A 25,734-nucleotide genomic window follows, 5' to 3' on the forward strand; every position below is an offset into this window, starting at 1 on the left:
CATATGTTCACTGAAGCACCATTTAAAATAGCAAAGTCATGGAATCAACCTCAATCCCCACCAGCGGTAGACTGGAAAAAAATGTGCTACATATAAACCATGGAGACACACTATGTAGCCACAGAAAAGAACAAAATCATGTTCTTTGCAGCGACATGGATAAAATTGGAGACCATTATCTTAAGTGAATAACCCAGGGACAGAAAACCAAATATTGCATAGTCTCACTTATGAGTGAGAGCTAAACATTGAGTATATATGGACACAAAGAAGGGAACAACAACCACCAAAGCCTGCTTGAGGGTGGATGGTAGGAGGGTGAAGATAAAAAAAACTACCTATGGGTTACTATGCTTATTACCTGGGTGGTGAAATAATCTGTACATCAAATCCCCATGACATGCAATTCAGCTATATAACAAACCTGCACATGTACCCCTGAACCTAATATAAAAGTTTTTTAAAAAACTTAGAAAAAATAGGAGAAAATCCTTGTGGTTTTTGGTTGAGCAAACATTTCTTTGACAAGACATCCAAAGAATGATCCATAGAATAAAATTTTCATATTTTTAACTTAATCAAAATTAATAATGCACTCTCTTTGAAAGGTACAGTTGAGAGAATGAAAAGACAAGCCACTCATAAGGAGAATATATTTGCAAATCACGTATCTGATAAAGGACTTGCAAGCAGAATATATAAACACCTTTCAAAACTTGATAATAAGGAAACTATTAAAATTTTCGAATGAGCATACAGATGACAACTAAGACAAAAATAGTTGCCTAACGTCAGTAGTGGTCATTAGGTAAATGCAAATTAAAACTACAGTAAGAAACCACTTACACATCCCTTAGACTAGACCCTCCATGTGAAAGACTGGCCCTTCCAACTGTTGGCATGAGGTAGAGGACTAGAACTCTCATACAATTATGGTGAGAAATGGAAAACAGTATAATCACTTTGGAAAAACAGTTTGGCAATTTCTTAAAATGTTAAGCAATGATATACCAGATGATACAGCAATTCTATTATTTGGTATTTCCCTGAGATAAATTAAAGTCCATATAAAGACTTGTAGTAATATCCAAACCTGGAAACTACTCAAATGTTCATCAATATATAAATGAACACATTTTGGTACATCCATAAAACAGACTACTTACTAGTGAAAAGGAAGGAAAAAATGAGACATAACATCAATGAATAAAAAATAAGTATTCTGAGTAAATGATGCAAAGCAAAGAACAATGCTATAGTTCCATTTACATAAAGTTCTAGAGAATATAAAATAATTGATATTAAGAGAAAATCAATTACTGTTTGCATGGGGGATGGAAGTGTTGGGAAGGGCAAGAAGGAAGGGATTACAAGACAGCATGAGCAGTCTTTTGGGGAGTGATGAATATGTGTATTATCTGGATTGTACTGATGGTTCCACAAGTATACATGTAGGTCAAAAGTTAACAAAATCATACACTTTAAATATGTGCAATTTATTTTATGTCTATTATTCCTTAATAATCCTGCTTAAATATCTCAAGAATTGTCAGGTGCAGTGGCTCACGCCTGTAATCCCAACACTTTGGGAGGCCGAGGCAGGTGGATTGCCTGAGGTCAGGAATTCAAGACCAGCCTGGCCAACATGGTGACACCCTGTATCTACTAAAAATACAAAAATTAGCTGGGCATAGTGGCACACACCTGTAATTCCAGCTACTTGGGAGGCTGAGGCAGGAGAATAACTTGAATCTGGGAGGCAGAGGTTGCAGTGAGCAGAGATCATGTCACTGCACTGCAGCCTGGACAACACAGCGAGATTTCATCTCAAAAAAAAAGGAAAGAAAGAAAAGAAAATTAATATGTAAAATAATTATTCCATTTTAGTAATTATTTCAGCTATATGACATTTCATAACATGGCATGATATTAAAAATTTATGGATAGGATATAAACACATGAAATTAATTTGAAAAAATTAAAAGTAAATAAGCTGAAATCATGATGTAATATTGTAGGTAAATTATTTGCTTATTTTCACTTTTAAAAAATATATAGGCTGGGCACGGTGGCTCAAGCCTGTAGTCCCAGCACTCTGGGAGGCCGAGGCAGGCGGATCACCTGAGGTAGGGAGTTCGAGATCAGCCTGACCAACACAGAGAAACCCTGTCTCTACTAAAAATACAAAATTAGCCGGGTGTGGTGGCGAGTGCCTGTAATCCCAGCTACTCGGGAGGCTGAAGCAGGAGAATCGCTTGAGCCTGGGAGGTGGAGATTGCAGTGAGCCGAGATCGTGCCACTGGACTCCAGCCTGGGCCACAAGAACAAAACTCCGTCTCAAAATATATGTATATATAAATTACCTACAATGAAACTAAATTGCTTTCCTAATACAAAACAATTTTTTAAAAATACTACTCACACCATAGATAATAAACTTGTGGAATTGTTGTTTTTAGTTACAGAGCTGTTCACTACTAAAGAGGCCATGAAAAGTGAAGATATATTTTTAAAAAGATGCATGACATGTTTAGCCCATAATTGAGGGATATTTTGGTACCATATGTCTAATTCTCTGAACTTTAAGCCTTGAACTCTATCCTGACCCTGTAGGACATAACACATTTGCATACTTTGGGAGAAGCAGCATAACTTGACCCAGTGGGTCAGTTGGGGCTATTTTACAAATACTAATTTCCCCAAACTGGATATGCAAATAGATGCATGAAAAGCCAGATGGTGACAAAGTGGTGCAGCTGGGCACAAAACCCAACTCTTTCTCTCCTTCCCCTTCAATTTAGAGAAATGTTGTATCTTAGAAAGAATAGAAGCAAAAGATTTGGCTTTCACAGGAACTGAAGAACTGCAACTGGCTGGCTGCGTAACTCTAGGGGCATCATTTTACCTCTCAGAGCTTTGGTTCTTCTGTAGGACTGAGACACCAACACTTGCATTGTGAAGATCAGGTGGAGTCCTATGCAGAGGCACTGTGTATACTGTAGGACCCAGTACAAAAGTGAGTTTACTCCATGACCAATGTTCACTAGTAGGCTGAATCTGAGTCTTTAACCAGAATGGAGAGAATAGATTGTCAGAACAGAGAAAGCAAACACAGACACAGTATTCCTACTTTAGAACACAAAAGTTTGTATTCCTGGCAAGATTTTCTCCATCTGACCATCAACACCTGTATCCTTCTTGCCTCTTGACCACAAGTTTTGTTTGTTCTCCTTGATGTGCTCCAATGATTCCAATAGGCTTAAGAAAATGACGCTTCAGCATTGCAGCTTTCATTGCCAGTAGAACTGATATTTGCTACATAAGGAAATGTTATATAGAGAGCTGTGTGATGAGTTGTGTCCTCAAAAAAATGCTTCCAGTGCTTATCAATCCTGTTTCTCCACACTTGGATCTTGGGGTGATATGGAAAAGAGATGTAAGTTAACAAATGACCCAAGCATTATAAACCCTTCTACTGCTGATAATATGTGAACTGTGGTTTTATGTAACCATCAGATGTTGTCTGTAGGGTTTAATCTACCAGTGACACAGAAAGCTCCATTAATTTGTAAACCTTTTTGTTAATGATGAAAGCCTTAAAGCTGAAAATAAAATGAGTTGTCCGTAAAGAACTCACTCTCTGCTCTTATAGAGTGTGGGTCACTCTGTTTCTCCATTACCAATCCCCCTGCCTCTCTTTTTCTAAGTCTGTAACTCATCCACAAAAATTAATATAACTTGCACGTGGGATAAAAACTGAGATGAAATGGGCTTGTTTCTGCAACTTCTGAAATACATTCTTTAGGCAAATCACCCATTTCCAGGAAGCAAAACTGCCTCTGCTTTGAATATTTCCCTTTGCTTTTTCTCAAACAATTGCTATTCACAAAAAAATTGACATTGAGCTATTTGTTTAGGGATATTTATAAACATCACAACAGCTTCTAAACAGGAAGAAAAACAAAACAAAAAAAACCCTCAAACTTCCAGAAATGGGCTGTTTTTTCCTCCATGAACATGAAAATATTGCCACATGTAGCTCTAAAAAGTGAAAATATATTTTGAGCATATGCTATACATAGAGGAAGATGTCCTAAATTTTATATTTTTCCTCCCAAGCTTCAAGCTATGTTTCCAAGTACAGTCAGCATTATAGGTCTATGAGAGAAAATAATTTCATAGCACGTGTACATTGTGTCATAACAAGAGGTGAAGGGACTATTTGTTTCAGACTTATCCTAAAACCATCCTCAGAGGAAGGGCATCTGCCTCAGTGTGCGATTAACAAAGTCCTTTGCAATCCTATCTCCAATGTCCCAGGTGCGATGACTGCATACCAAGGCTACACATAACACTGAGTTCATTGTTTCTTATTGTTTATCTCTATGGATGAAACCTTTTTGTATGGCAAAAGAAAGAATGGAAATTTGTTTTTAACAGAGATAGGGATAAATCAATGCTGCTTTAATTGGTCTCCTCCAAAGAGACTTAGATCAGACGAAACATCTGGCATGCTGGGAGATTGCTGTATTGTATTTGTAGCCAATTTTCCTTTTGGGGTAGACAACACCCAGGAAGTGTTTGAAAAATCCAAAGCCTTCGTGTATAAACCGAGTAGTCCTAGATCCGGAGATCTATCACTGAAGGACTAATCTACAAATCAGTTTTAAAACTCTGGTACAAAAATGATTTTATTTCCAGTTCACTATTTATGCACCAACATCACTAAAAACTAAACAACATGTAGCAAACCACAGAGTATAGCTCTAGGAATTGTTATTATGCTGGGATAATGCAGAGAATTGCAGCCAGGAAGTCCCAAAAAGCAAATATCAGGCTCAAGTTACCATTGTAATAACTTTCCAAATGGTTTCATCATAGGTTGATTGTTTTGAAACAACTGGAACCTTTTATATTCTACTTCCAAATGCCTGAAAGAACAAGAGACTGAGGATTCATTGCTGAAAAGTTCCAGAATATATGGAAAAGAGATCTTGTAATTCTGCCTCTCCTATGGTTCTGTGACCATTTTGGCCTTCACGTCTGTGTTTGAGTCAATGACTTAGCTCATGGGGCCTGCTATAACAAAATACCATAAACTGGATGGACTATAGACAACAGAAATGTATTTCTCTCAGTTCTGGAAGCTGGAAGTCTAAGATCAAGGCACTGATAGATTCAGTCGGCTGAGGACTCCCTTCCTGGTTCATAGACAACTGTCATCCCACTGTGTCCTCACATGGTGGAAGGGGCAAATGAGCTCTCTTAGGCCTCTGTTATTAGGGCACTAATCCCACTTATGAGAGCTCCACTCCCATGACCTAATCACCTTCCAAGACCCCACCTCCTAATACCATCACTTTGGTGACAGATGTCAATATATAAATTTTGGAGGACATACACATTGGAATGTAACAGTCGGGATCTTGATACACCATGCAATAGCGCAGAAAAGCATCTCCTTATACTTTCCAATTCTTCCTTTCCCTGGCATCAGCCAATCAATATGCATTCAGTCTACGTTTATGGAGCATCACTGTGTTCAATGCCCATGCTAGGTTCTGGTGAAATGCAAAGACAAGGAAGTCTTGATTCTTACCAGTATATAAGCCAACTAAGAAGGAAACTTTATTGCTTGCTATACAGTGATCCTTTAAAAAATAAAAAAAAAAAAGGAATGGTATGTTTTTATGGATGAGGTACAATGCTCAGGATCCTGTGAGATGCTGTCCATATCACACAAGGGTGGCAAAATAACTCGATTTATGGTAGCACATGACTCAGCATATGACATTTGCTGAGTTAGGCAACGTTTTATAATAACGACTGATGGTAATGGTTATTTTCTCCATTCACATAATAAGTGAAGATGCAGCCTTCCCATCCCACAGAGATCTGACTTCGACCTAAGAAGAACTAAAGATCTCTGGAGGCTGGGAGCGGTGGCTCATGTCTGTAATCCCAGCACTTTTGAAGGTCAAGGTAGTTGGATCACCTGAGGTGAGAAGTTTGAGACCAGCCTGGCCAACAGGGCAAAACCCCGTCTCTACTAAAAATGCAAAAATTAGCCAGGTGCAGTGGCTCACACATGTAGTCCCTGCTATTTGGGAGGCTGAGGCAAGAGAATCGCTTGAACCCGGGAGGCGGAGGTTGCAGTGAGCTGAGATCTCACCATTGCACTCCAGACTGGGTGACAGAGAGAAACTCTGTCTCAAAATAAATAAATAAATAAATAAATAAATAAATAAATATCTCTAGAGCACCAACATAGGGAAAAAGTCCAAATGCAAAAAGTATAAACTTATTTCACTTTTTCATTGAGGTTTGCTTTGACCCAACTATGTTCACTTGTTTTAAATATCAATAACTAAGCAATCTATAAATTGCATTTTAAGGTACCCTCCTACTTCTATTCATCTGATGCATAAAATGATGCCATTTGTGATTAAATGATAAACCCTGAAACATAATTTTCTTTTTTTTTTTTTTTTTTTGAGGGGGTGTTTTTCTCTCTCCCCCGGGCTGGAGTGGTGGGGGGATCTCGGCTCACTGCAAGCTCCACCTCCCGGGTTCACACCATTCTCTTGCCTCAGCTTCCGGAGTAGCTGGGACTATGGGTACCCACCACCACGCCCGGCTAATTTTTTTAGTAGAGAAGGGGTTTCACCATGTTAGCCAGGATGTTCTTGATCTCCTGACCTCATGATCCACCTGCCTCAGCCTCCCAAAGCATAATTTAAAAATTAAATTAATATTAGGGGGATGTTAGTGTGATGGTCACCACACAATCACCTTGGAAAGGAGATTCTGCAAATGAAATTCTCAGACGAATGATCTGAAGTAGAAACTCTATAAAAATGCCACTCTTTCTTGCAGTTCTAAACTAAATTACTTTTCCAGAAGATTGGTCAGTACCCATGATGAAAAGGGAAAGTTAGGAAATATTTAAGTAAAGGGGGAATTTTCTATATTTCAAAATATATGGAGGCTGTAATGTTAGTAAAGGAAAATAACCATGAAAATTTGATTCTGGGTAGCACAACTGTAAAGAATTTTATTGGAATTTTCCGAGGTCCTGGAGTTAAAGGATTTTTTCATTTACTATATGAAGACTGTGTAATCATATAGATTATGGGTATGAATCTTGCAGATATGGACATAGGTAAGAGATCTCAGGACTTTAGCATCTGGTAGAAAGCTTTCAAAGAAGACCAACGCAGGAGGAGTTGGGGCTCTTATACTGTCACGTAAAACTGAACAAATTTGGGAAAAGAAGAAAACCTCTTTGCACTCCATTTCTTCTATCCACTATAAGAATGTAATGAAGTCATCCCCAGGAATGGTAATGTGCAGTATAATTCATCATCAACTTTATTAAATCATAGCTGTACCTGAATTCAATAAATTTAAAAGATGATTATAAAGCTTTCTCAGTGAATATGACCACCCACGAGGTTAGAAAAGACATTTGGGTGTGTTTCTCAAATGTTCATAAACAACATTTTCTCTATAGTAGCCAATTTCATTTATGGGGTAGTGTAGCAAGGAACTCTCAACCAAGGATTTCCTCATCAAAACTTGAGATACTTTACGATAGCCAACACTCTCAGAATGAGACCCATTATTTGTGGAGAACATATGCCCTTCATCCCTCTAGCAACTGGGTTAATATCATCAGCTCTAACTATTTCCAGCCAATGCCAATCCATCATCAAGCTTTGGGGACCAGAAAAGAAACAAGCAGAAAAACCATTTGCCAGAATGATTTAAGGCCTGGCATTTAGAAGTTCCTCATTCAATTGCTCTCTTGATGTGGCTGTTGGCCCTTCCTCTTCTTGAAGAAAGCTCTCATATATTCACTCACAAATGGCCTACATGTGGGGATGCACAAAAACAAAGCAGAGAGATGTTCTTTTCAAGATTGGAATTGTTTAAGAGTGACGAACCATTGCTTAAGGAACATTCAGCATGGTCCTTAAAAGGATGACACTGAGCAGGCAGGCAAAGGATCCCAGCACATCCAAATGATGAGTGCAGCTCTGTGTTTGGGTCCTGCTTTCATGATGGTAAATACCTGAGCAAAAACTGTAAACGCAGCCAGGCATCTAGATATTTGGAGTTCATCAACGACTTACGCAGCCTAGAAAACTGATTTTTTTTCCACAAGTATATCTTACAACAGTGGTCCCCAGCACCAGGGACGGGTTTTGTGGATGGGGGCTGGGAGGGGGAATGGATTAGAGATGAAACTGTTCCACTTTAGATCATCAAACACTAGTTAGATCCTCATAAGGGGCACACAACTTAGACCCCTCGCATGTGCAGTTCACAATAGGTTTGCGCTCCTATGAGAATCTAACGTCACTACTGATCTGACGGGAGCTCAGGTGGTCATGCTCACTCACCCATTGCTCACCTTGTGCTGTGCATCCCAGTTCCTAATGAGCCATGGACCGGTACTGATCCAGGGCCTGGGGATTGGGGATCCCCGTCTTACAACATATAGACCCAAACTGAATCTAAATTTGTTCTACAGAAGCTGATGAACCAAAAGATAATGTTGTAGCAGATATTTTGGGACAGGGAAGTCAATGGACGCGGAGTGTCTTCAGTGCCTTACCTCGGAGAATGCAGAGAGTGAGGAGGCCTCCAAGGTTATGTGTCTAAGTTGTTATATTACAAAGGAAAGGACTGAAGCCAAAGAGGGCCCTTGCCCTTTGATAGAGCTGGTGGGCAGGACTAGAACCCAGACCTTCCCTCAGGTTCAGTGCTCCCTTTATTTCACCTGCCACATTCAAGGTGAGTGCAGCACTTCCACTGCCCAAGTATTGTTATATTCTTGTGTTATTTCGATAACCTTCAGGCACTGTGCATTCAGAGGCCACGTCTCCATTATCCAGTACCAAATACCCAGTGCTTCACACAGTACAGGTCAGCCTATTGATAAAGTAGCTACTGATTTTAGTTAAATGGAATTAAATTTAACTGGAAAACAGCTTTAATAACCAATAACAACAACACCACAACGATGAGAGTAGCACACACTTATAAAATGCCTACTATGAACAAGGCATCATCCAAAGCTCTTTATGTACATTAACTTGAGTTAATGTTAATAATAACCCCATGAGACAGGTTAGCACCATTACAGACATGGGAAGTGCATTGATTTTCATTATTAAGATCATGACCAATGCATTACGCAATCAATCATGAAAAGAGAGCTCTTAACCCTGAGCCTCGTCATTGCCACTGTGCAGCAAGATCGGGCAACCTGGGGCAGTTGGGCTCAACCCAATCTTGGACAACTGACTACACCATATTGGGGAAGTTACTTTGAATAAAAATCAGCATTTTAATTATATAAATTTTAAAAGATAATTTAGGCAAATCTGGAAACACCCTAAGTTGTGAAAGCCCAACAAGCCTCAAGGTAGCCCTGGAAAGTCCGGCTGAGGCTGCTGTTATTTGGCATTTGTAGTTTGAAGATTACTCCGGACTGAATGTTTGTATCTCTCCAAAATCCATATGTTGAATCCCTAATTTCTAGTGTGGCTGGATTTGAAGATGGAGCCTTTAAGGATGAGGCCCTGATACAATAGGATTAGTGTCCTTATAAGAAGACACACCAGAGCACTTTCTCTCTCTCTCTCTCTCTCTCTGTCTCTCTGTCTCTCTGTCTCTCTCTTTCTGCATACAGTGAGGAAGTCCCTTGTGATGACACAATGAGAAGGTGGTGGCCACTTACAAGCAAGGCAGGAAGCCCTCACCAGAAACTGAATGAACTGTGAGAAAAATTATTTCTGCTGCTTAAGCCACCCAGTTTGCCATATTTCCTTCTCTCAGGCTGAGCTAATACAAGAGTTTTGTCTGTTTGTTGTTCTGAGAAGTAGGGGAAGAGTCAGCAAGCTTTCCCTGGCTGCTTCCAGTCTGCATGATTGCCCCCGCATTGTGTTCATAGCCACCCTGAGGCTAGTGTCTGCAGCAAGATGAAGGCATCCAAACAGCCAAGTTCTGCCATCCAGGAAAGGCCAGAACAAGCTCGCTTTGCTTTCTTGCGCCCATTGCCTCACAGTGTGGCTGTAAGGATTAAATTAAGTAACATCTGTAGAGCCCTCAGCACAAAGCCTGGCATAGAACTAGAAATGGCAGTGACTGTTAGAAGAGGCTGTGGAATACGTGGGTGAGGACATATAAGGCTTTGATAGAAAGAGATTAAGTGCAGGCCTCTCATCCCCACCAACCTCTCATTAAGTAAGTAATTCATCCCTCAGACCCTCGGTCTCTTCACTTGTAAAATGCCCATACTATCTATCGCTGTGGCTCTTGGGACATTGCATCACTCCCTGGCTTCTTTACACAGAGGTGACTATCTAGAGGGAGGGGAGGCTTACAGGGTGGATAAGATTCCCAGAATGCGGCTGATGTTCTTTATTTTTGGCCTTGGAAAGAGGTGGGGTGGAGAGCACCAGATCTACAAGGCCCTGCAAAAGGCTCGACTGTGAGGCCTAAGCTGGGCAGAGGATGTGGCGGTTCTGAAAGAGCACACTCGGGACTTTCTGGAGAGATCTCCCTCAATTTAGGGAGCAGAACACTGGGCTAGGACTCTGGGGACTGAGCCCTGGGAAATGCAGGTAACTAGCCCCTCCAGGTCTCCACATCTTCACCTTTAAAGGAGGGGTAAAACATGATGATTTCTCAGGGCTCATGTATCCTGTGATTGTAAAGAGTGCATTATTTTTTTGTTGAATTCTACATTAGTAAAATGTGAACACAGGGTGATTTTATTCTGCGCACTTGGTCAGCATGATTTGTATTCCACAGCCTAAGTCCCTCACAGCAAGGTTGATGTGTGTTTAGACTGCAATAACCAAGTGCTTTTATATTTTATAAAAGCCAAATTAATGATGAAAATTCACTAACGGTACTTTTCCTTTTTTCAATTCAAAGAAAATTGGATTCTTCATGTGTGTCAAGTTGGTAGCTCACCTCCATTAGGAAGGGGGGCTTATTGGAAATCCAGAGAAAGTGTTATAATCAGGAGGAAATTTTAGTAGAAGAAACCAAAAGACCATTACCAAAGCTTGCATACAATGCACCTAGCATAGCTCGCTCAGGGTGTAATGTTCCTCAAAGGGAAACTTCCAAAGCCAGAAAAGGCAACCCGAGGTCCCACAGTGAGAAGCTGAGCCACAAAAACAATCCCAACAGGAGAAGAAAAATTACTCCCTAGACTGTAAGCTGCTTAGAGGTCAGGATTTTGTCTTTCGTTTTTATTGTGGAGTCCCCAAATACTAGAAGACTGAGTCATTGCACATTGAATGAATGGAAAAGTAAGCCATTCATATTCTGGTGCCTATTCTTGAAGAATCAGACCAATGATAGATCCATAGATAGATGATAGATGATAAACAGACAGAGATATGATAGGTAGATAGATGATAGATAGATAGATAGATAGATAGATAGATAGATAGATAGATAGATAGATAGAGACAGGATAAGATACGTAGAGAGATGTCTGTATCTATCCACCATCTATATCTATCTATCCATCTGTCCGTATCTATCTATCTATCTATCTATCCATCTATTCATCTATCTAGAGAGAAAGACAGAGGAAACACTCAATATAAGATGTAATGCCTCAGTTTCTTCCATAGTCCACTTGTTTCTTTCCTTGTAGACTGTGAGTATTTTCCTGCTGAGGACTTCGGTTCGGATTTGAAGTGGCCATTTAGTACCTTTCCCCTTAATCTGCTTTCTGACTTCTCACAGCTTGGGGAGCTTGAATCAAAGCTTAGAGAGTTTGTTTCTTCCATAACAGAGGTCTTGTGTACAAGGTCTTGAGTCTTACTGAGGAGAGAGGCCTCTTCCTAGAAAAAGCATCTTTGCAGCATGACTCTCTGAATGTGAGGAGTCTGTGTGGACACCAGACTGCATTGTCCATGGTGTCAACAGCACAGTCAGCCCTGTCAACTGCATTCCCAACCACATTCTTCACCAGTCTAGAACTCCTGCCTTCTTACAAGGTTCTGGGAAGAGAAGACAGAAAAAGACCCAAGTCAGCAGCACACTCTTGCCTTGCCCCTACCATGGAAGCAAATGGACTTGAGATGTTTTTCCCTTCTGGTGCTATCTGTTGTTCTCCAAGGGATGAGAATGGGTTACAGGTGGTCACTAAAAATTTTCACAGCCAGCAATCAAATACCCTTCTTAAGAGAAGACATTTTCAGGCCAGACTTACATGCCAAGCTCATGTCAACCAGTCCAAATACCTACTCAGTAGTCAAATAAATATTTATATTCAAAATAAAACTCACCTTCTCCTCCCTGCCAGACCAATGCCTGTATATCCTATCTCACCAAATGCACCATTTGCCATCCAACAATTGCCTTGGATAGAAATAGGGTGTCCTTAGAATCTCTCCTCTCTTTCACTCATCATTAGCTCCAAGCCCTGTAGCTTCAGCCTCTGAAAAACTATGTGGACCCATCCCCACTGCCACCACAATGGTGTAGGTCCTCCTCTCTGCTCACCTGGAAGAATGAAACAGCATCCCACCTACTTCCTGCCTCCATGATAGCTACAACATTAATCTGGTTAGGGACTTCAGAGGTGGCTCTTGTTTCTCAAGGCACCGTTCAAACCTTTGATGTAGTTCCTGCCTTCTGCACCAGCCTCATCTTTCTCCTGTTTTTGCAATCCCTCCAACACTCACTTCCCTGGGCTTTCCTGGATGCTTACCACTGCCTGAGCACACTTTTTCCATCCTTAGCTGGACTCCTGAGCTCAAATTTTAACCAAGCTCAAGTTTGCTGCGTGCTTCCCACTCTGGGAGGTGCTTACAGGTCTGTGCCTCTCACTTTATTTTGAAGTGTGTCTGGCACCCAATTCTCACCAATCTCACAGTAACCACCTTGCCACACTCTCATTTCTGTGTCTCTTCCAGAGTAGGGGCACGTCTTACTCTGCATTATAATCCTGGCACCCAGCACCAGGCTTGCCCCATTAAGAAGTCAGTGTTTCCTAAACATCTATTGAATAAATGAGTGACTGGATCCTGAGGAATGCATGCCATGGGGGGTTGGCTTCTCTTTGTTTCCCCTACAGTTTTACAGCTTAGAGAGTTTGTCTCTTCTCTAGCCAGAGTGGACTCTTCCTGCAGGGTAGGTGGTTTGCCAGGCTCTCCTGGGCTGTTCCGAGGATGACATTTAGCCTCACATGGAAGAAGGTGAAAAAAAATCAGGCAGTTTCGATCCTGCAAAACATCAGTGACAACTCATGGTAGAAGTTTATAACTGTGTTGAGGTGTTATTCGGTTGCCAGGACTTGGAAAAGAAACGAGCAAACAAAGGCACCAAACGAGGTGTGGTGTGAGGAGAGGCCTGTCATTCCCGAGAAACAGCCCCCACGCTGGCTGGGAAGGGGAATGCAGAAAGCAGCAACAGCTCCCACCGGAGGCCCCCTCTGACCCAGGAGAGAAGGCTTGGCCTTAAATCAAAAAGACATCCTGATGAGATGGGGTAAGTAGAACAGATGGGGGAGGGCCTTCAGAAAAAAAAAAAAAAATCAGTTCATCCAGGAGAAGGGAGATGGAGAGGGGCCAGGAGCCGGGATGCAGCAGGACTGGAGCCCTGGGGTCTAGTGACTTGTCAGCGTCAAAGAGACCAGAGGGAGGCACTGCTTCAGGGCAGCGTTGCTGGAGGGATACACGGTTTCTCTCCTGCATATCACAAGCACATAACCTTAAACATACGCAATGAAATTTATTCAGAGAAATTCTAATTTCAGCAAAATTCTAATCTACTATACAAAACAAAACAAGAGGAATGATGCTATAGCTATCATGCTATAGCAAAAGAGGTTCATCATTCCTCTTGCACAGGCAATGTGGAAAGGTAACAGGTAAGGTTACCGATTGTGTTTCTTGTTAATCCAAGTAAAGCAGGGACTTTAGGTCAAGGCTGGTTCATTCCCCGGCTCCATCACTGACTTCCTATGGTCTTCGGGTTCACAATAAATTGCTCAATATTTTTGGCCTCAGTTTCCTCATCTGTGAAGTGGTACCGTTTGCTCACATCCCAGATGATATATGAGGTGGAAGATAATATATGAGGTGGAAGGGAGGATGGATAGGTGCTAATACTTTTTGTAACCTGAAATAAACTGTACAGATGTGTTAAAAAGACAAGTGTATATTTGCGATTTGGGCAAAAATCTCCAAGCATGTATAAAACCAGCATTTGGTCAAACGTATAAGAGAGGAAGAGTGAAAAACAAGAAGAGGTCCAAGGGAATGGTGGGCTGGGAGGAAAATGGGGAGGGACACCTTCTTCCGTCCTGGGTCCTGGAGATGGGTGGAGGAGCTTGGCTGTTCTAAAAGTGTTTGACTCAAGCCCATGGGAATTCCCTGGTCCTAGGGTCAGCACTCCCTGAAACCATTCCAAGCCCTATGTGCCAGCAGGACAGAATAGCCCTCTTCCAAACAACTTGGTTTTATTCCCCCATAGCATTAAACAAGCCTGCCCATCCCCCACCAACTCAACAGCAATGCCAATGAATAGCTTCAAAAGGAGTCAATATACCAAGTTGATCAGAAAGGCCTTCAAGGCAACCTCAGTGCTACTGCTCATCCCTCTGAGCCAGCTCTGAGTTGATGCCTGATGAGAAGGCTGGAAAAGCCAAGCCTGCTTCCTTTTAGCCTAACACCCTCTCTTCTTTCAGTCTCTTCTTTCCCGCAAACCTAGGTCCTCACCCTAGGTCATTAACAATGCCTTAGCATGTCTTACAAAAGCAGAGATATTAGGTTCTGGCTATATTTCAACCTAGGTAATTGCACTCTCCCTAGCAAGGTCGTTCCTTAAAAAGACAGTCATTACAGCAACTTGGACACTCCCTCCCACCAATTCCTCCCACCTCAAAGAAAAAGTAATGATTCTCTCTGGGATTTTGGCCAGAAGCCAGTTTTGGCCAATCTGATTTCACCTTCCAGGACAAAAGCTTTTCCAGGACCTTGGGCAGCAGAGCTGCTTCGTGTTTCATAGGTCATGGGTTCAAATGCCACGGAGGTGGTGCTTTCAATAAGACCTCTGTTAACATTCAGGTGGTGGGTAACGGGCCTGGGAACTCTTTCTTCACCCTCCTTTCTTTGCCTCTACAATTTTCTTGCTGGGAAAGGTAACAGGTAAGGTTAGCTTTCATTTCCCTTCCCAATATGAGCCTTGTGCCCGGAGCCAAGTTGGCGCTCTACCATCCCATAAGGCATCTGGCTCTATTTCCAAGAGCTGCAAGTCGAATCACTCTCTCAGCTGCCTGGGGGAAAAATGGACCTTCATTTCCTATTCAGGCTTATGATTTATGCAACAATATAAATTACTATGATTCAATAAAGTAAAGTTGTATAACAAGTACATTAAATTCAGGTGTTCAATATATGAAATAGGATAAAATGTCTGATCAACATTTTTTTTTTTTGACGTGGCAACCAATGCCTGAAAAACTCTGCCACATATAAGCATTGACGTGCCTGTGCATGGAGGGAGGAAATCCTAACACGAAAAATCAAATGGTGATAGCTGCATACATCAAATACTTATTACGTGCTAGGCATCAGAGTGGGTTCTCTGAAGGGATCGCCTTATTTGTTTCTTTAAAGTTATCACTACTGTCCCTGGGATACAGATGAGCAAACTGCCTAGGGTCACCCAGCTAGTAAATACTAGTGTCTAAATTAATGCCCCAGGCAGCTAGGGTCAGAGTCTATGCTCTCGAACACTGTATGCTATTTCTTCCAAAATACAGAGGTTGAGGAGTGCAACCCCTGGGAGGTGAGGTGGAGAATCGGCTTTATTATCTTATTTATCCTTCTCTAGGTTGTAACATTCTTTGTAATGAAAGTATATTATATTTATAATCAGGAAAACATATGTCCAAGTCTTCCTCTTTTCATAGTGTCTGCATTTTAGACAAAGTAAAAATATCTCAGAACAAGAAGCCTTTTTCATGAGGTTCTTTTTGGAGTTTCTAGGACGAGAGAAAAGTATTAGAATACAGCAAATTGGCAAGCTCCTTTACAAAGATGTCATCTCCCTCTAAACCTGCTTTTACTCCTACATAAGCACCATGTTTCCTCTCTCTCTCACAAATAATAGGGCCTCTTGACACATATACCAAAGAAAGCACAAGAAATCGAGGGGCAAAAAGTCGCATCTAAATGCCCAATCCTGCCATGCTTCAGGAGGATGAACTTGGCCTCTGGGTACAGCAATTGTAAAGGCTTCTGCAACTTGGCAGCATTTTAATAGCATGAGATAATTCCCCATCGTAACAGTAAGAAATATGGACTTGAGATCAATACAGGGTGAATTAGTAGTCAACAGCAATCAAGTACGACAGAGAAAATATGATTCATTTCTTAGAAGGGCTAAGATCTCAAACAGTTTATTGAGACGCTTTTGAAGATTGGAGAACTGAGCTGGAAGGAATGCTTTAATTTAATCGACAAGTGGGTTTGTGGAGCAAGCACAGACACTTGAAGGCTTTTGAGACTTTATTTTCTCTATTTCTGCTGTGACTGCCGAAATCTTATGGCTATACTTCCTCCTGCAGCTGTTTCTGAAAGCCCAAGATCAGTCCCAGGCAGGCAAAGCAGCTGACCTCACACCTTATTGCATGAAAATGAAGTTTCCAGCTCAGCATACCGGATAGTAATTAATCTAATTAACAATTATTGGGTAGCGATGAAGTTAAGAATGTCACATCTCATGGCATCCTTTTTATTTCAGATGGGCTTTTGAACGTGATTTTTCCTGACATTTAACTGCCTTACCGTATGTCTTTCCTCTTACAGAGAAACAAAATTTATTCATCAAGGATGCCAGTTCGTTTTCCTTGGGTGCAGGAGATATGAACAAATGTGGATTACCTTAATATGAAAAGTGCTGGCCCTTGGCGCCTGCCTGAATATGAATGTTGGAAGGAATGGAGAAGTCATTTTCCTTGGTGTATTTTGTTATTAAGTTTGAAGGGCAAAAGCATTGAATCTAAGCTGTAGTGACACTAGATAGCATTTTTGTAAATAAAAACTGATTTTTAAATAGTTTTAAACTGTGCCTAACAAATAAATTTCTCACTAGATATGTGTCTCTGCCCACGTATAGGAGAGGAAGGAGAGTTTATAAATTCACAGGCTCCTCTTTCCTGCCAGGTGGGGATCCAGAGATGGGGAGACGGTGGCTTCAGTTGCTGCAGAACTTCTCCAGTGAGGCTTTTTAGATTCTAGATTGAGAAGAGAAATGTGATAGTCCATGTGTCTCCCCTTGGGGACTGTTTCGAGTTCAGTATCTTTCCAGTCAAAGCCTGGGGGAGTCACTAAATACAAAAATAACTCTAATTCATTTTGATGCAACATCCTCCAAATTCTACCAATCAGCATGTGTTTCCTCAGGGCAGTGTGTCATTCTCTAAAGAGAGAAGTAGGGCTTGGAGGCTAGACAGGGAATTCTGAACTGACTTTGGGCACACAAGGGGAAGGAGAGATTGATCTCAGAATAGTCAATGAAGTGTCCCCGAAGTCTGTTGCCCCAAGAGAGTTGAGCTGATCCAACCAAGTGAACTTAAGGGTAAGTAGGACAGAGGACCTCCCAGTAATGAACAGCCAATTCCAAAAAACCCTGTGTTCCGTCTCATTCAGAGTTCAGTCCTTTCGTGGAGAATCTACAGGAAGAATAGCTGGTCACCGAGGTGGTTCACATCTATGGCATGTTACTCATCACTAAAAATCCAGGGAGCAGGACCCTGAGCGCTTCTCCAGACCTTCATTCCCTGTGCACACCTGTCAGGAACAATGAAGTTCTGGGTATGAAGCGAATGATGTGTGATGTGGGGCAGTGGTGGACAGGTAGGGGGAGGTAAGGGGTTGTTAAACACCCACAAACTCTGTGAAAGAAACATTGTCCCCCACTTTCAAGAGATAGTAATTGAGTTTCTGAAAACTTAAGTGTTATTTAAATAGCATCGTTAAGTCACCCAACTTGGAAGTGGTAGAGAGTGGATTCTAACCCAAGTGTGGCTGATGGTAGCAGCTACCCTTTCAACTTTACCAAGCTGCACGTAATCAACACAAACTGCCTTGAGCAATATCTTGACCATTCCTAATCTTTGTGTTTGTTCCGGTAATAGCTCGATTAACCAAAACATTTGGGGAAATGGGTGTTCTAATAAATTGAAATTCTACCTTAGCAAAGAGATACTAATAGAAATAATTAGATTGTCAAAATCTGTTTGTCCCACAACAAGTAACTTCTCCACTCCATTATTATTATGTGCCTGATTTGCACATAATAATGTGCCTGCAGCAGTTAAGATTTTTTATCATAACCATTAGCATACTTTATTGTGGTCTTTTTTTCTGTTGTAAGTTCAGTCCAGCAGGACAGAATCTTTCTTGCCACATTTTATACCCAGTTTATGGCATACATTTAGTCCTCGGTATGTATATATGTGTGTATACACATGTGTATGTTATGTGCTATACAGTATGTATACTATTATATAATACATATTGTAGTAGAGTATATTATATGCTAAAATGATATGGAAAATGTATTATATAATATCATATGTTGCATTAATATGATACATAATGCATAATATAAAATATATTTTACTATATAATATAGCATACACTATATGCTACAGACATGTAACACATACATATAAAATATGACAGAATGAATGAAGGCAAAAACTGTACAGTCTGAGATGAAAGCCGTGAAGAACATTTTTCTGAATGCGCACTGATGTGAGGATGTCCTCAGACACAGTTGACACCCAGAGTTTGAGTCCAGGTGCTATCTCTGATCAGCTGTTATTTATGGGCAAATCTCTTAATCATCTGAGCCTAGTTAAAATGAGGATGATTATATGATTTGACACATTGACATCTTCTATGGACCAGGCTTAACTAACCTTTCAATAGTCCTTATCACTCAGATATTATGATTGGCCTCGTCTATAGGTGAGAAAACTAAGGCACAGTGAGGTTAAGTAATTTGTTCAAGGTCACACAGCTCAACCACAACAGGCATTCTGAATCCAGGGTCTACTTGTTCAATTTCTTCACCTGAGAATAAATGAGACAGTATACATATAGCATCTCATACAGCACCCAGCACATACTAAACACTCAGTAAATACTAGCTAGCTAGCCATGGCCTTCCTTCTTTAATGAGGACATTCTCCAGCTAAACACATGTGCTGTTAAAACTTGACAATATATTTGCCTTGTAAAGAATAGAAGAAGAAGTCAGTTTGCAAATATTTTATTTTCAAACTATCTATAAATAATATGTTAAGGGAACTTGCCTTTCTTATTTAAAGGTCTAATTTAGATTCTTTATCAAAATGATTTAAAATGCCTTTCACTGGGAAACCATATTTCAAAGGCTTTATTTATTAGACTTCTTGAAAGTGTGTTTTTAATGCACATTCTGACTTTTTGCCAAACCTCTTCTCTGAAACAGTAAAATTAGAGCAGCCCCCTCTTTAAAGAGTTATATTTATTTGATTTTTACATATTGATACAGTACAATTTATCAAAATAAATCTACTGAGAATTGGTACATAAATCTTCCAACATTCTTTATATCCAGAGTTTCTACTGTCATTTTCCTCTGATGAACATTCAGAGAAGTCTCATGGCAAGAAGCTTCGTTTGAAAAGAATCAAAGCTGTGTCTTCAAGTGTAGCTTTTCTGCCACCAACTTCACTTTCCTCATTGCTGTGGTTCCACTTGGGCCGGAGTGGCTGTGTGTGTTTTATCTGACACTGATAATTAAATGTAATTACATTTTAAACCTCAGCAGCTGTGAACTCTGTAAAACGTGTGGAGCTCTTAAGCCAAGCTCTAAAACAATGTTTAAGCTTCTTGGGGCAATGCCGGAAGAATGTCCCCATTTTTGCCTCTTTTCATGCTGTAGGCCTTTTGTCTTTTTGTTGTTGTTGTTTAGATTATGGACAATTACTTTGAAAGAAGATGCCTACTTCTAAAAATTATGGCAATCAGATTTTGAGTGATTTCAAATAGTACAAGCATTACCTAAATCACCAAAGTGATTTTGGATATGAGTCTTTCTTTTCTAGAACTCCTAGATCTCCCAGCTGATATGTACTAAACACCAATAGCAACATTCAGGGTGGCTGACATGCATCTCGTTTGATATATAGGTTACCTGCTTGACAGTGTAGAGGTAAGAAATCCTAGTAAAAAATTAAAACTCAACTCCCTTTTCCAGGACAGAATCATTTTAATCCTCAAAATATAGAGCATTGTGAGTACATGCATCATATTTCCTTTGTTCGTGGACCCATTAAATAGTCTGTGAGGCATGGGGCTCCAACGGCACCAAACAAATAATGACAAATACAAACGTGGTCATTCATGCAGACTAATTTGACTCTTTGTATTGAGGGAGAAAATCGGAAGCATTAGAGTCCATTTTTTTGCACTACTATCAAAAACAATGCTTTTTGAAAATTGAAAGCTGAAAATGAAGATGTGCCAGCACTTGTGCCTTGATAAATGCCCAGTGCTGCTCCTTCTCCTATCCCCATGTCCCATCCCACTCATATAGGGTGATCTTCCCACCTCTGCCATCTCCAGTAACTGTGCTCTACTGGCTGCAATGCCAACAAGTCCAAGCTTCCAAATTCAGAATCCCAAACCCTTTCTAATCAGACCTTACCAATTTCTCTAGCTGCTTCTCTTGAAAATTAAACCTCTAATTGACAAGCGTTGCTTGGACCTGCCCAGCATTCCTTTCTCTTTTCTAGCTAAAAAGCATCCTGTTTTCCCACTGTTACCATCCTCACCTGCACACTCTAACTTTGACCCCTTTTCAATCCCTGCGTTTAGTGAATAGAAACTCTTCTGTACATCCAGGGCTAAAAATATCCTTCCGGCTAAACAATCAGACTGTGGCGTCTCTTGGGCACAGTGATTAGTTTAGGAAAAACTTCGAAAACCAGTGAAAACCAAGCAGACAGCCCTTTGAGACCTTGTTAGGGATACTGACAGAAAGAAACTTTCTTTCTGAAGGGTGAGGGGCTGCCTGGTTTTAACCCAGACTTACTGGGGACCACAACGAAAACAACCCACGCCTATGGATGAAGCCAAAATAAATAGAAGAAAGAAACCTAGTCTTGAATAAATTGTACCTGATTCTACTATGTCAGAATCTCCTTGGACTTTCTGAGTCTATCATTCAGGAAATTGCCTACGGGCTCCAGCTAAACTGAGTTAGTTTTTCTGTGATGTTCAACATGAGTCCTGATGAATATTGCACCCAGTGCACCAAACGACGTGCATTTCTCTACTCAGGGCTTGGAATTTTGTATGTCTTTGGTGTCTGTCTGTTTAATATGGATCTATCTGCCTGAAGGTATATGGTCCACTTTTGGGGGAAATCAGGACAAAGCTATGACCAGTGTGTGAGATCTGGGCAGGTAGAGATGACAGAGCAAAGGCAATGGTGGAGAAGACTTCCCTGAGAGCTCCAGGTGGGGTCTTTTGCCCATTCCCATTAAAACAAAGTGTAAAATCCTTGTACACATCAACCTGATGTCAATAAAATAGAGACAAAGGGAGAGAAAATAGCTTTAGGGCCATAAACTCTATTGTGTAGGCCATTTACTTTTCCTTGTTCCCTAATTAAATTTCATCTTTATTTCAATCACCTATTTCAGCAGGGTTGTAGAAACTTACACCTCAGTCAATGTCATGGAGCCCCTCCAGATGTCCCCAAGCCCCATGTCCACCTGTCTATCTACTGAGACTTTGCTCCCCTGGACCTTGAGTCCCTCTGCAGTCCAGTGAGAGGCTCTTTCTTACTTCTGAATTGCCCTGCAAGCACAGACATCCCTCTTGGAGATTGGGCATAGTCTCATCTACTGGGGCACACCAGACAGACCTTCTCTCTCCAAGGATTGGTAAACTCACCAGGCTTCTGCCCCAAACCTGTCTCTGGGCACATCTATCTAGGGCTCAGGATCCACTCCCACCCCAGAAGAAATCTGCGTTTATATTAGAAGAAATCATCCCCTTTGCTCAATTTTGATGAGTCTCCCACAGGGGCACTTCCCCCTTAATGGTGTACTTAGGAATCACTTTAAAAATTATTTTAATGAGTTTAGGACTTATGAAACCAAAACCAAGAAACTACTTTTATCTCTCTTTGTCCCTTTTACAGCGTTAGCAAAAGCCCACTAATTGCTGGGAAAGGCGGGTTGGGAAGGTGGAGGGCGGAGAAATAGAAACTGAAGAGGAGCACAAGCTCTTACTCAAACTTACCTTATTCCACAAAGTACTTCTCAGCCTATCATAAAGTTCTCAGTAGGTCGTCCCAAAAGCCCTTGGAGCTCCCAGTCAACTCAGCTCCCTTCCTTAGGAGAACATGGCTGCCATCTGAGAAGAAAATGAGTCTATGCGCTGAGAAGAAGATGCTTAATCAAGCCTCGGCATCAGCTGAGTTGCAGATAGCCCACTTGTCTTTAGCCATGAGCACCTATCCTCAAGCAAGGGGTTGATTGACACAGCAAGATGAAAATCAGGTGTATTGCTAACAATGCTTTCTTGCATTTAAAGTATTTTAGAAAACAGGCAGATGGACTTATGATAACCAACCTATAAAGTTATATAAGTGAGAGAGGCAAGAACTGAAAAAATGGTAGCCTGACACAAGGTCTGGCTTCAAATGGGTTCAGGAGACAGCAAGGAAACTGGCAGTAGAAAGGGAAAAAATGAAAGAAAATAGGTAACCAGGAACTCCACTTTTACGTTCTTTTCTACTTTACTTCCCGAGCTGAGCCACTGGGTTTTGAGTGTTCACTGTATTTTTTTTCGCCCATCCATCTATCAGCAGAGGGAGATGAATTGAGCCAGGGATGGCTTCTCTTATACCTTTACACATCCAGTCTGCTGCGTCCAGTCACATGCCCCTTGAGACATGGATTTACTGAACAAAACGTCACCAGAGCCACCCAGGATCAGAGCAGAGCTGAGAGATTCTCAGCATTTTGAGTAGAAGAAGGAAGGGGAACTAAAATTTATTATGGACCTACTGTGTGCCAGGTTCCATACTAAGCATTTTAACATAATCATTTGTCTTTGCAACTCTGAAAGACAGATTTTTTAATCCTGTTTTTTATAAGTGAGGAAAAGGAGGCCCAGAAATATTAAAGCTCTTGGTCACACAGGAATTCAGACTGTGAGTTGATTCTAGACCTTCTTTCATTTAATCAACTCTTTTAAAAAAACTAATTTCTAAAAAAATTTGAGTACTGTGTAAAGTACTCAATCTGGCACTGAGACACCAGAAACTATATGAAATCATCAGTGTCTTCCAATCTGAGAGAAAGCAGCACACCTATAAAGGCAATAAACCAATAAAGAATAAATGATATGGAAAAAAATAAGTGCATATTGTTCATTTGTCTATACTACCTGAAGTACAAACATTTGTTGAGCTTCCACTAAATGCCAAGTACTACCTAGCGACTATCCTGTGTTTATACTTTTATACTCAGAAGCCTGTGGGATCAGCATAACATTATGCATTGTGGAGAAGGGAATTTAATTAATGTGTCCATGTTTATTCAGCTGGTACAAAGAGAAAGGCTTAAATCCAGACCATCCGAGGCCAAGGCACACATACTTTCCATCACATGTCAGTAACTCATTCAAAAACTGACACAATGTTAGAATGTTTCATTCACGTGTATGCATATATGTAATTTATATTTTCCATTGATATGTTAATTTATTCCAAAATCATGTGTTGAAAGCCCTATGGTCAGAGAACCAAAACAAAACTTAGATCCACGGGATGCATCCAGTGTCCTCAAGGAGCTTTACAGTGATAGAATCAGGAGTGAAAGGACTTGGGAGAAGCAAATCCATTCACAGTGTCAGCCTTGTGTCCCTAGTATGGTGGCTAGGCTCAACGGGACCACCTTCTCCTGGGAAACCCACAACACTCCATGAACAATACCAGAGCTTCACAACACCACACACCTGCTCCACAATCTGATTCCCATGGTCAGTTACACACTGCCAGAGCTACTAATACATACGTTTAGCAGATCTACTTAAAATTTCAGCACAATATTTTCCTTCTGAGACAGAAAAAGAGATCCTATTTTACAAATTTGCATTTTTGAAGTTCAGAAAACAGAGACCGGCAGTCCAGGAGAGCAAACAGCACTCACAGGGTAGGGGTTTTGAAAGTAAAAGTCCTGTGAGAACCCAACAAGATAAGAGAGGCAAAATCCAACAAAGCATGTTCCTTATACCTGGCAAGGTGCTACTGAGAGACACGCAGCAGAGATGTAAATAGCAGAATTCACAGGGAGAAAACTTGCCCCTGGCTCAGTACCTGGCTTCATATATTATTTATCATCTCTCAGCTTTCTGTTATTTGTGAGGGCTTGCAACTGCAGAATTCTAGTGTCTCAGTCAGGCCTTTCTCTCCCTCTCTCTCTCTCTCTCTCTCCCCCCCCACCCCCACCCCACCACCCCCGCCCCAATTGATGGACAGTAGAATGAATTCTGTGCTGAAAGGTTATAATTAGCTTAGTAATACAACTGATGTGTTGCTATTCTGTTTTATCTCCTCCCCTCCCCCCATGATTGTACTGCAGGTAAAAAAAAAATAAAATGATCAATACTGGATTTTCATTATTAATATTTGGAAGCTCTATCGATGCCATTAAAGTAACATCAACCACTGTTTCTCTGAGTGCATGATTGTGATCATAGTGATGTTTCTTCCTTGATTCTTGAGAACACTCTTATCACTCCGAAAGCGTGCCTCAGGCAACATTCCCAAGCCAAAGTGCTGATCCTGGAGTCAACTTGGAGTGGCCTCACTCTGGGCCTGTCCAGGTTTAATAGGCTCTGACCTGGAGATTATTTATAAGGTCTGGTTTGTTAGAAAGGAAAGATTTATATGTGTGCTCTCCACACATACAGCTGATTTTGTAATCTGAAAAGGAACCAGGGTTTTGCTTTCTGTAACAATGCTTCCCAGAGTGCCACAAAACATGGTGCCAAGAAATTCTCTTCAGTAAGGAATTCACTACTAGAGCAAGCCAGAGGGAAAAAGCCATCTACAGAAATGTAGAGTCATCTACAGAGGAAAAAAATGTGGCTTCATCCTTAAAATACCATCTTTGAAGCTAAATTGGTCCTTATGGTATCCACTAAGATGAACCCCCAGTGATCTCCACTTCTTGTAACACACAATCTTGTATAAACACCTTCCCCTGAATGTGGCCTAGACCTATTAATTCACTTCTAATGAATAGCATGAGGCAAAGGTGGGGGGATATTGCTTATGAGATTAGAGGCACTCTCGTGGCTATCACATAAAAGACATCTTCTGTTTCCTACTGGCTGCTAGCTGGGGACTTCCATTCACACGGGCTGATCACCACCTGCTTCTCACACAGCAAGCTATCCACTAGAGAGAGAGACAGCACACCAAGAGAGAAGCCACAGGTATTTTATAACCTAATCTTGGAAGTGACATCTATCACTTCTACCATAGGCTATTCATGAGAAGCAAGGCACTAAGTGTAACCCACACTTACGAGAATGTAAATAAGCTGCACCTCTTATAGGGGAAAAATATCAAAGAATTTGTGGACCTTCTTTTAAAAATTACCCTTCTTTT

Source organism: Papio anubis, chromosome 7 (genome assembly GCF_008728515.1).
Source record: "Papio anubis isolate 15944 chromosome 7, Panubis1.0, whole genome shotgun sequence".
NCBI classification, from domain to species: domain Eukaryota; kingdom Metazoa; phylum Chordata; class Mammalia; order Primates; family Cercopithecidae; genus Papio; species Papio anubis.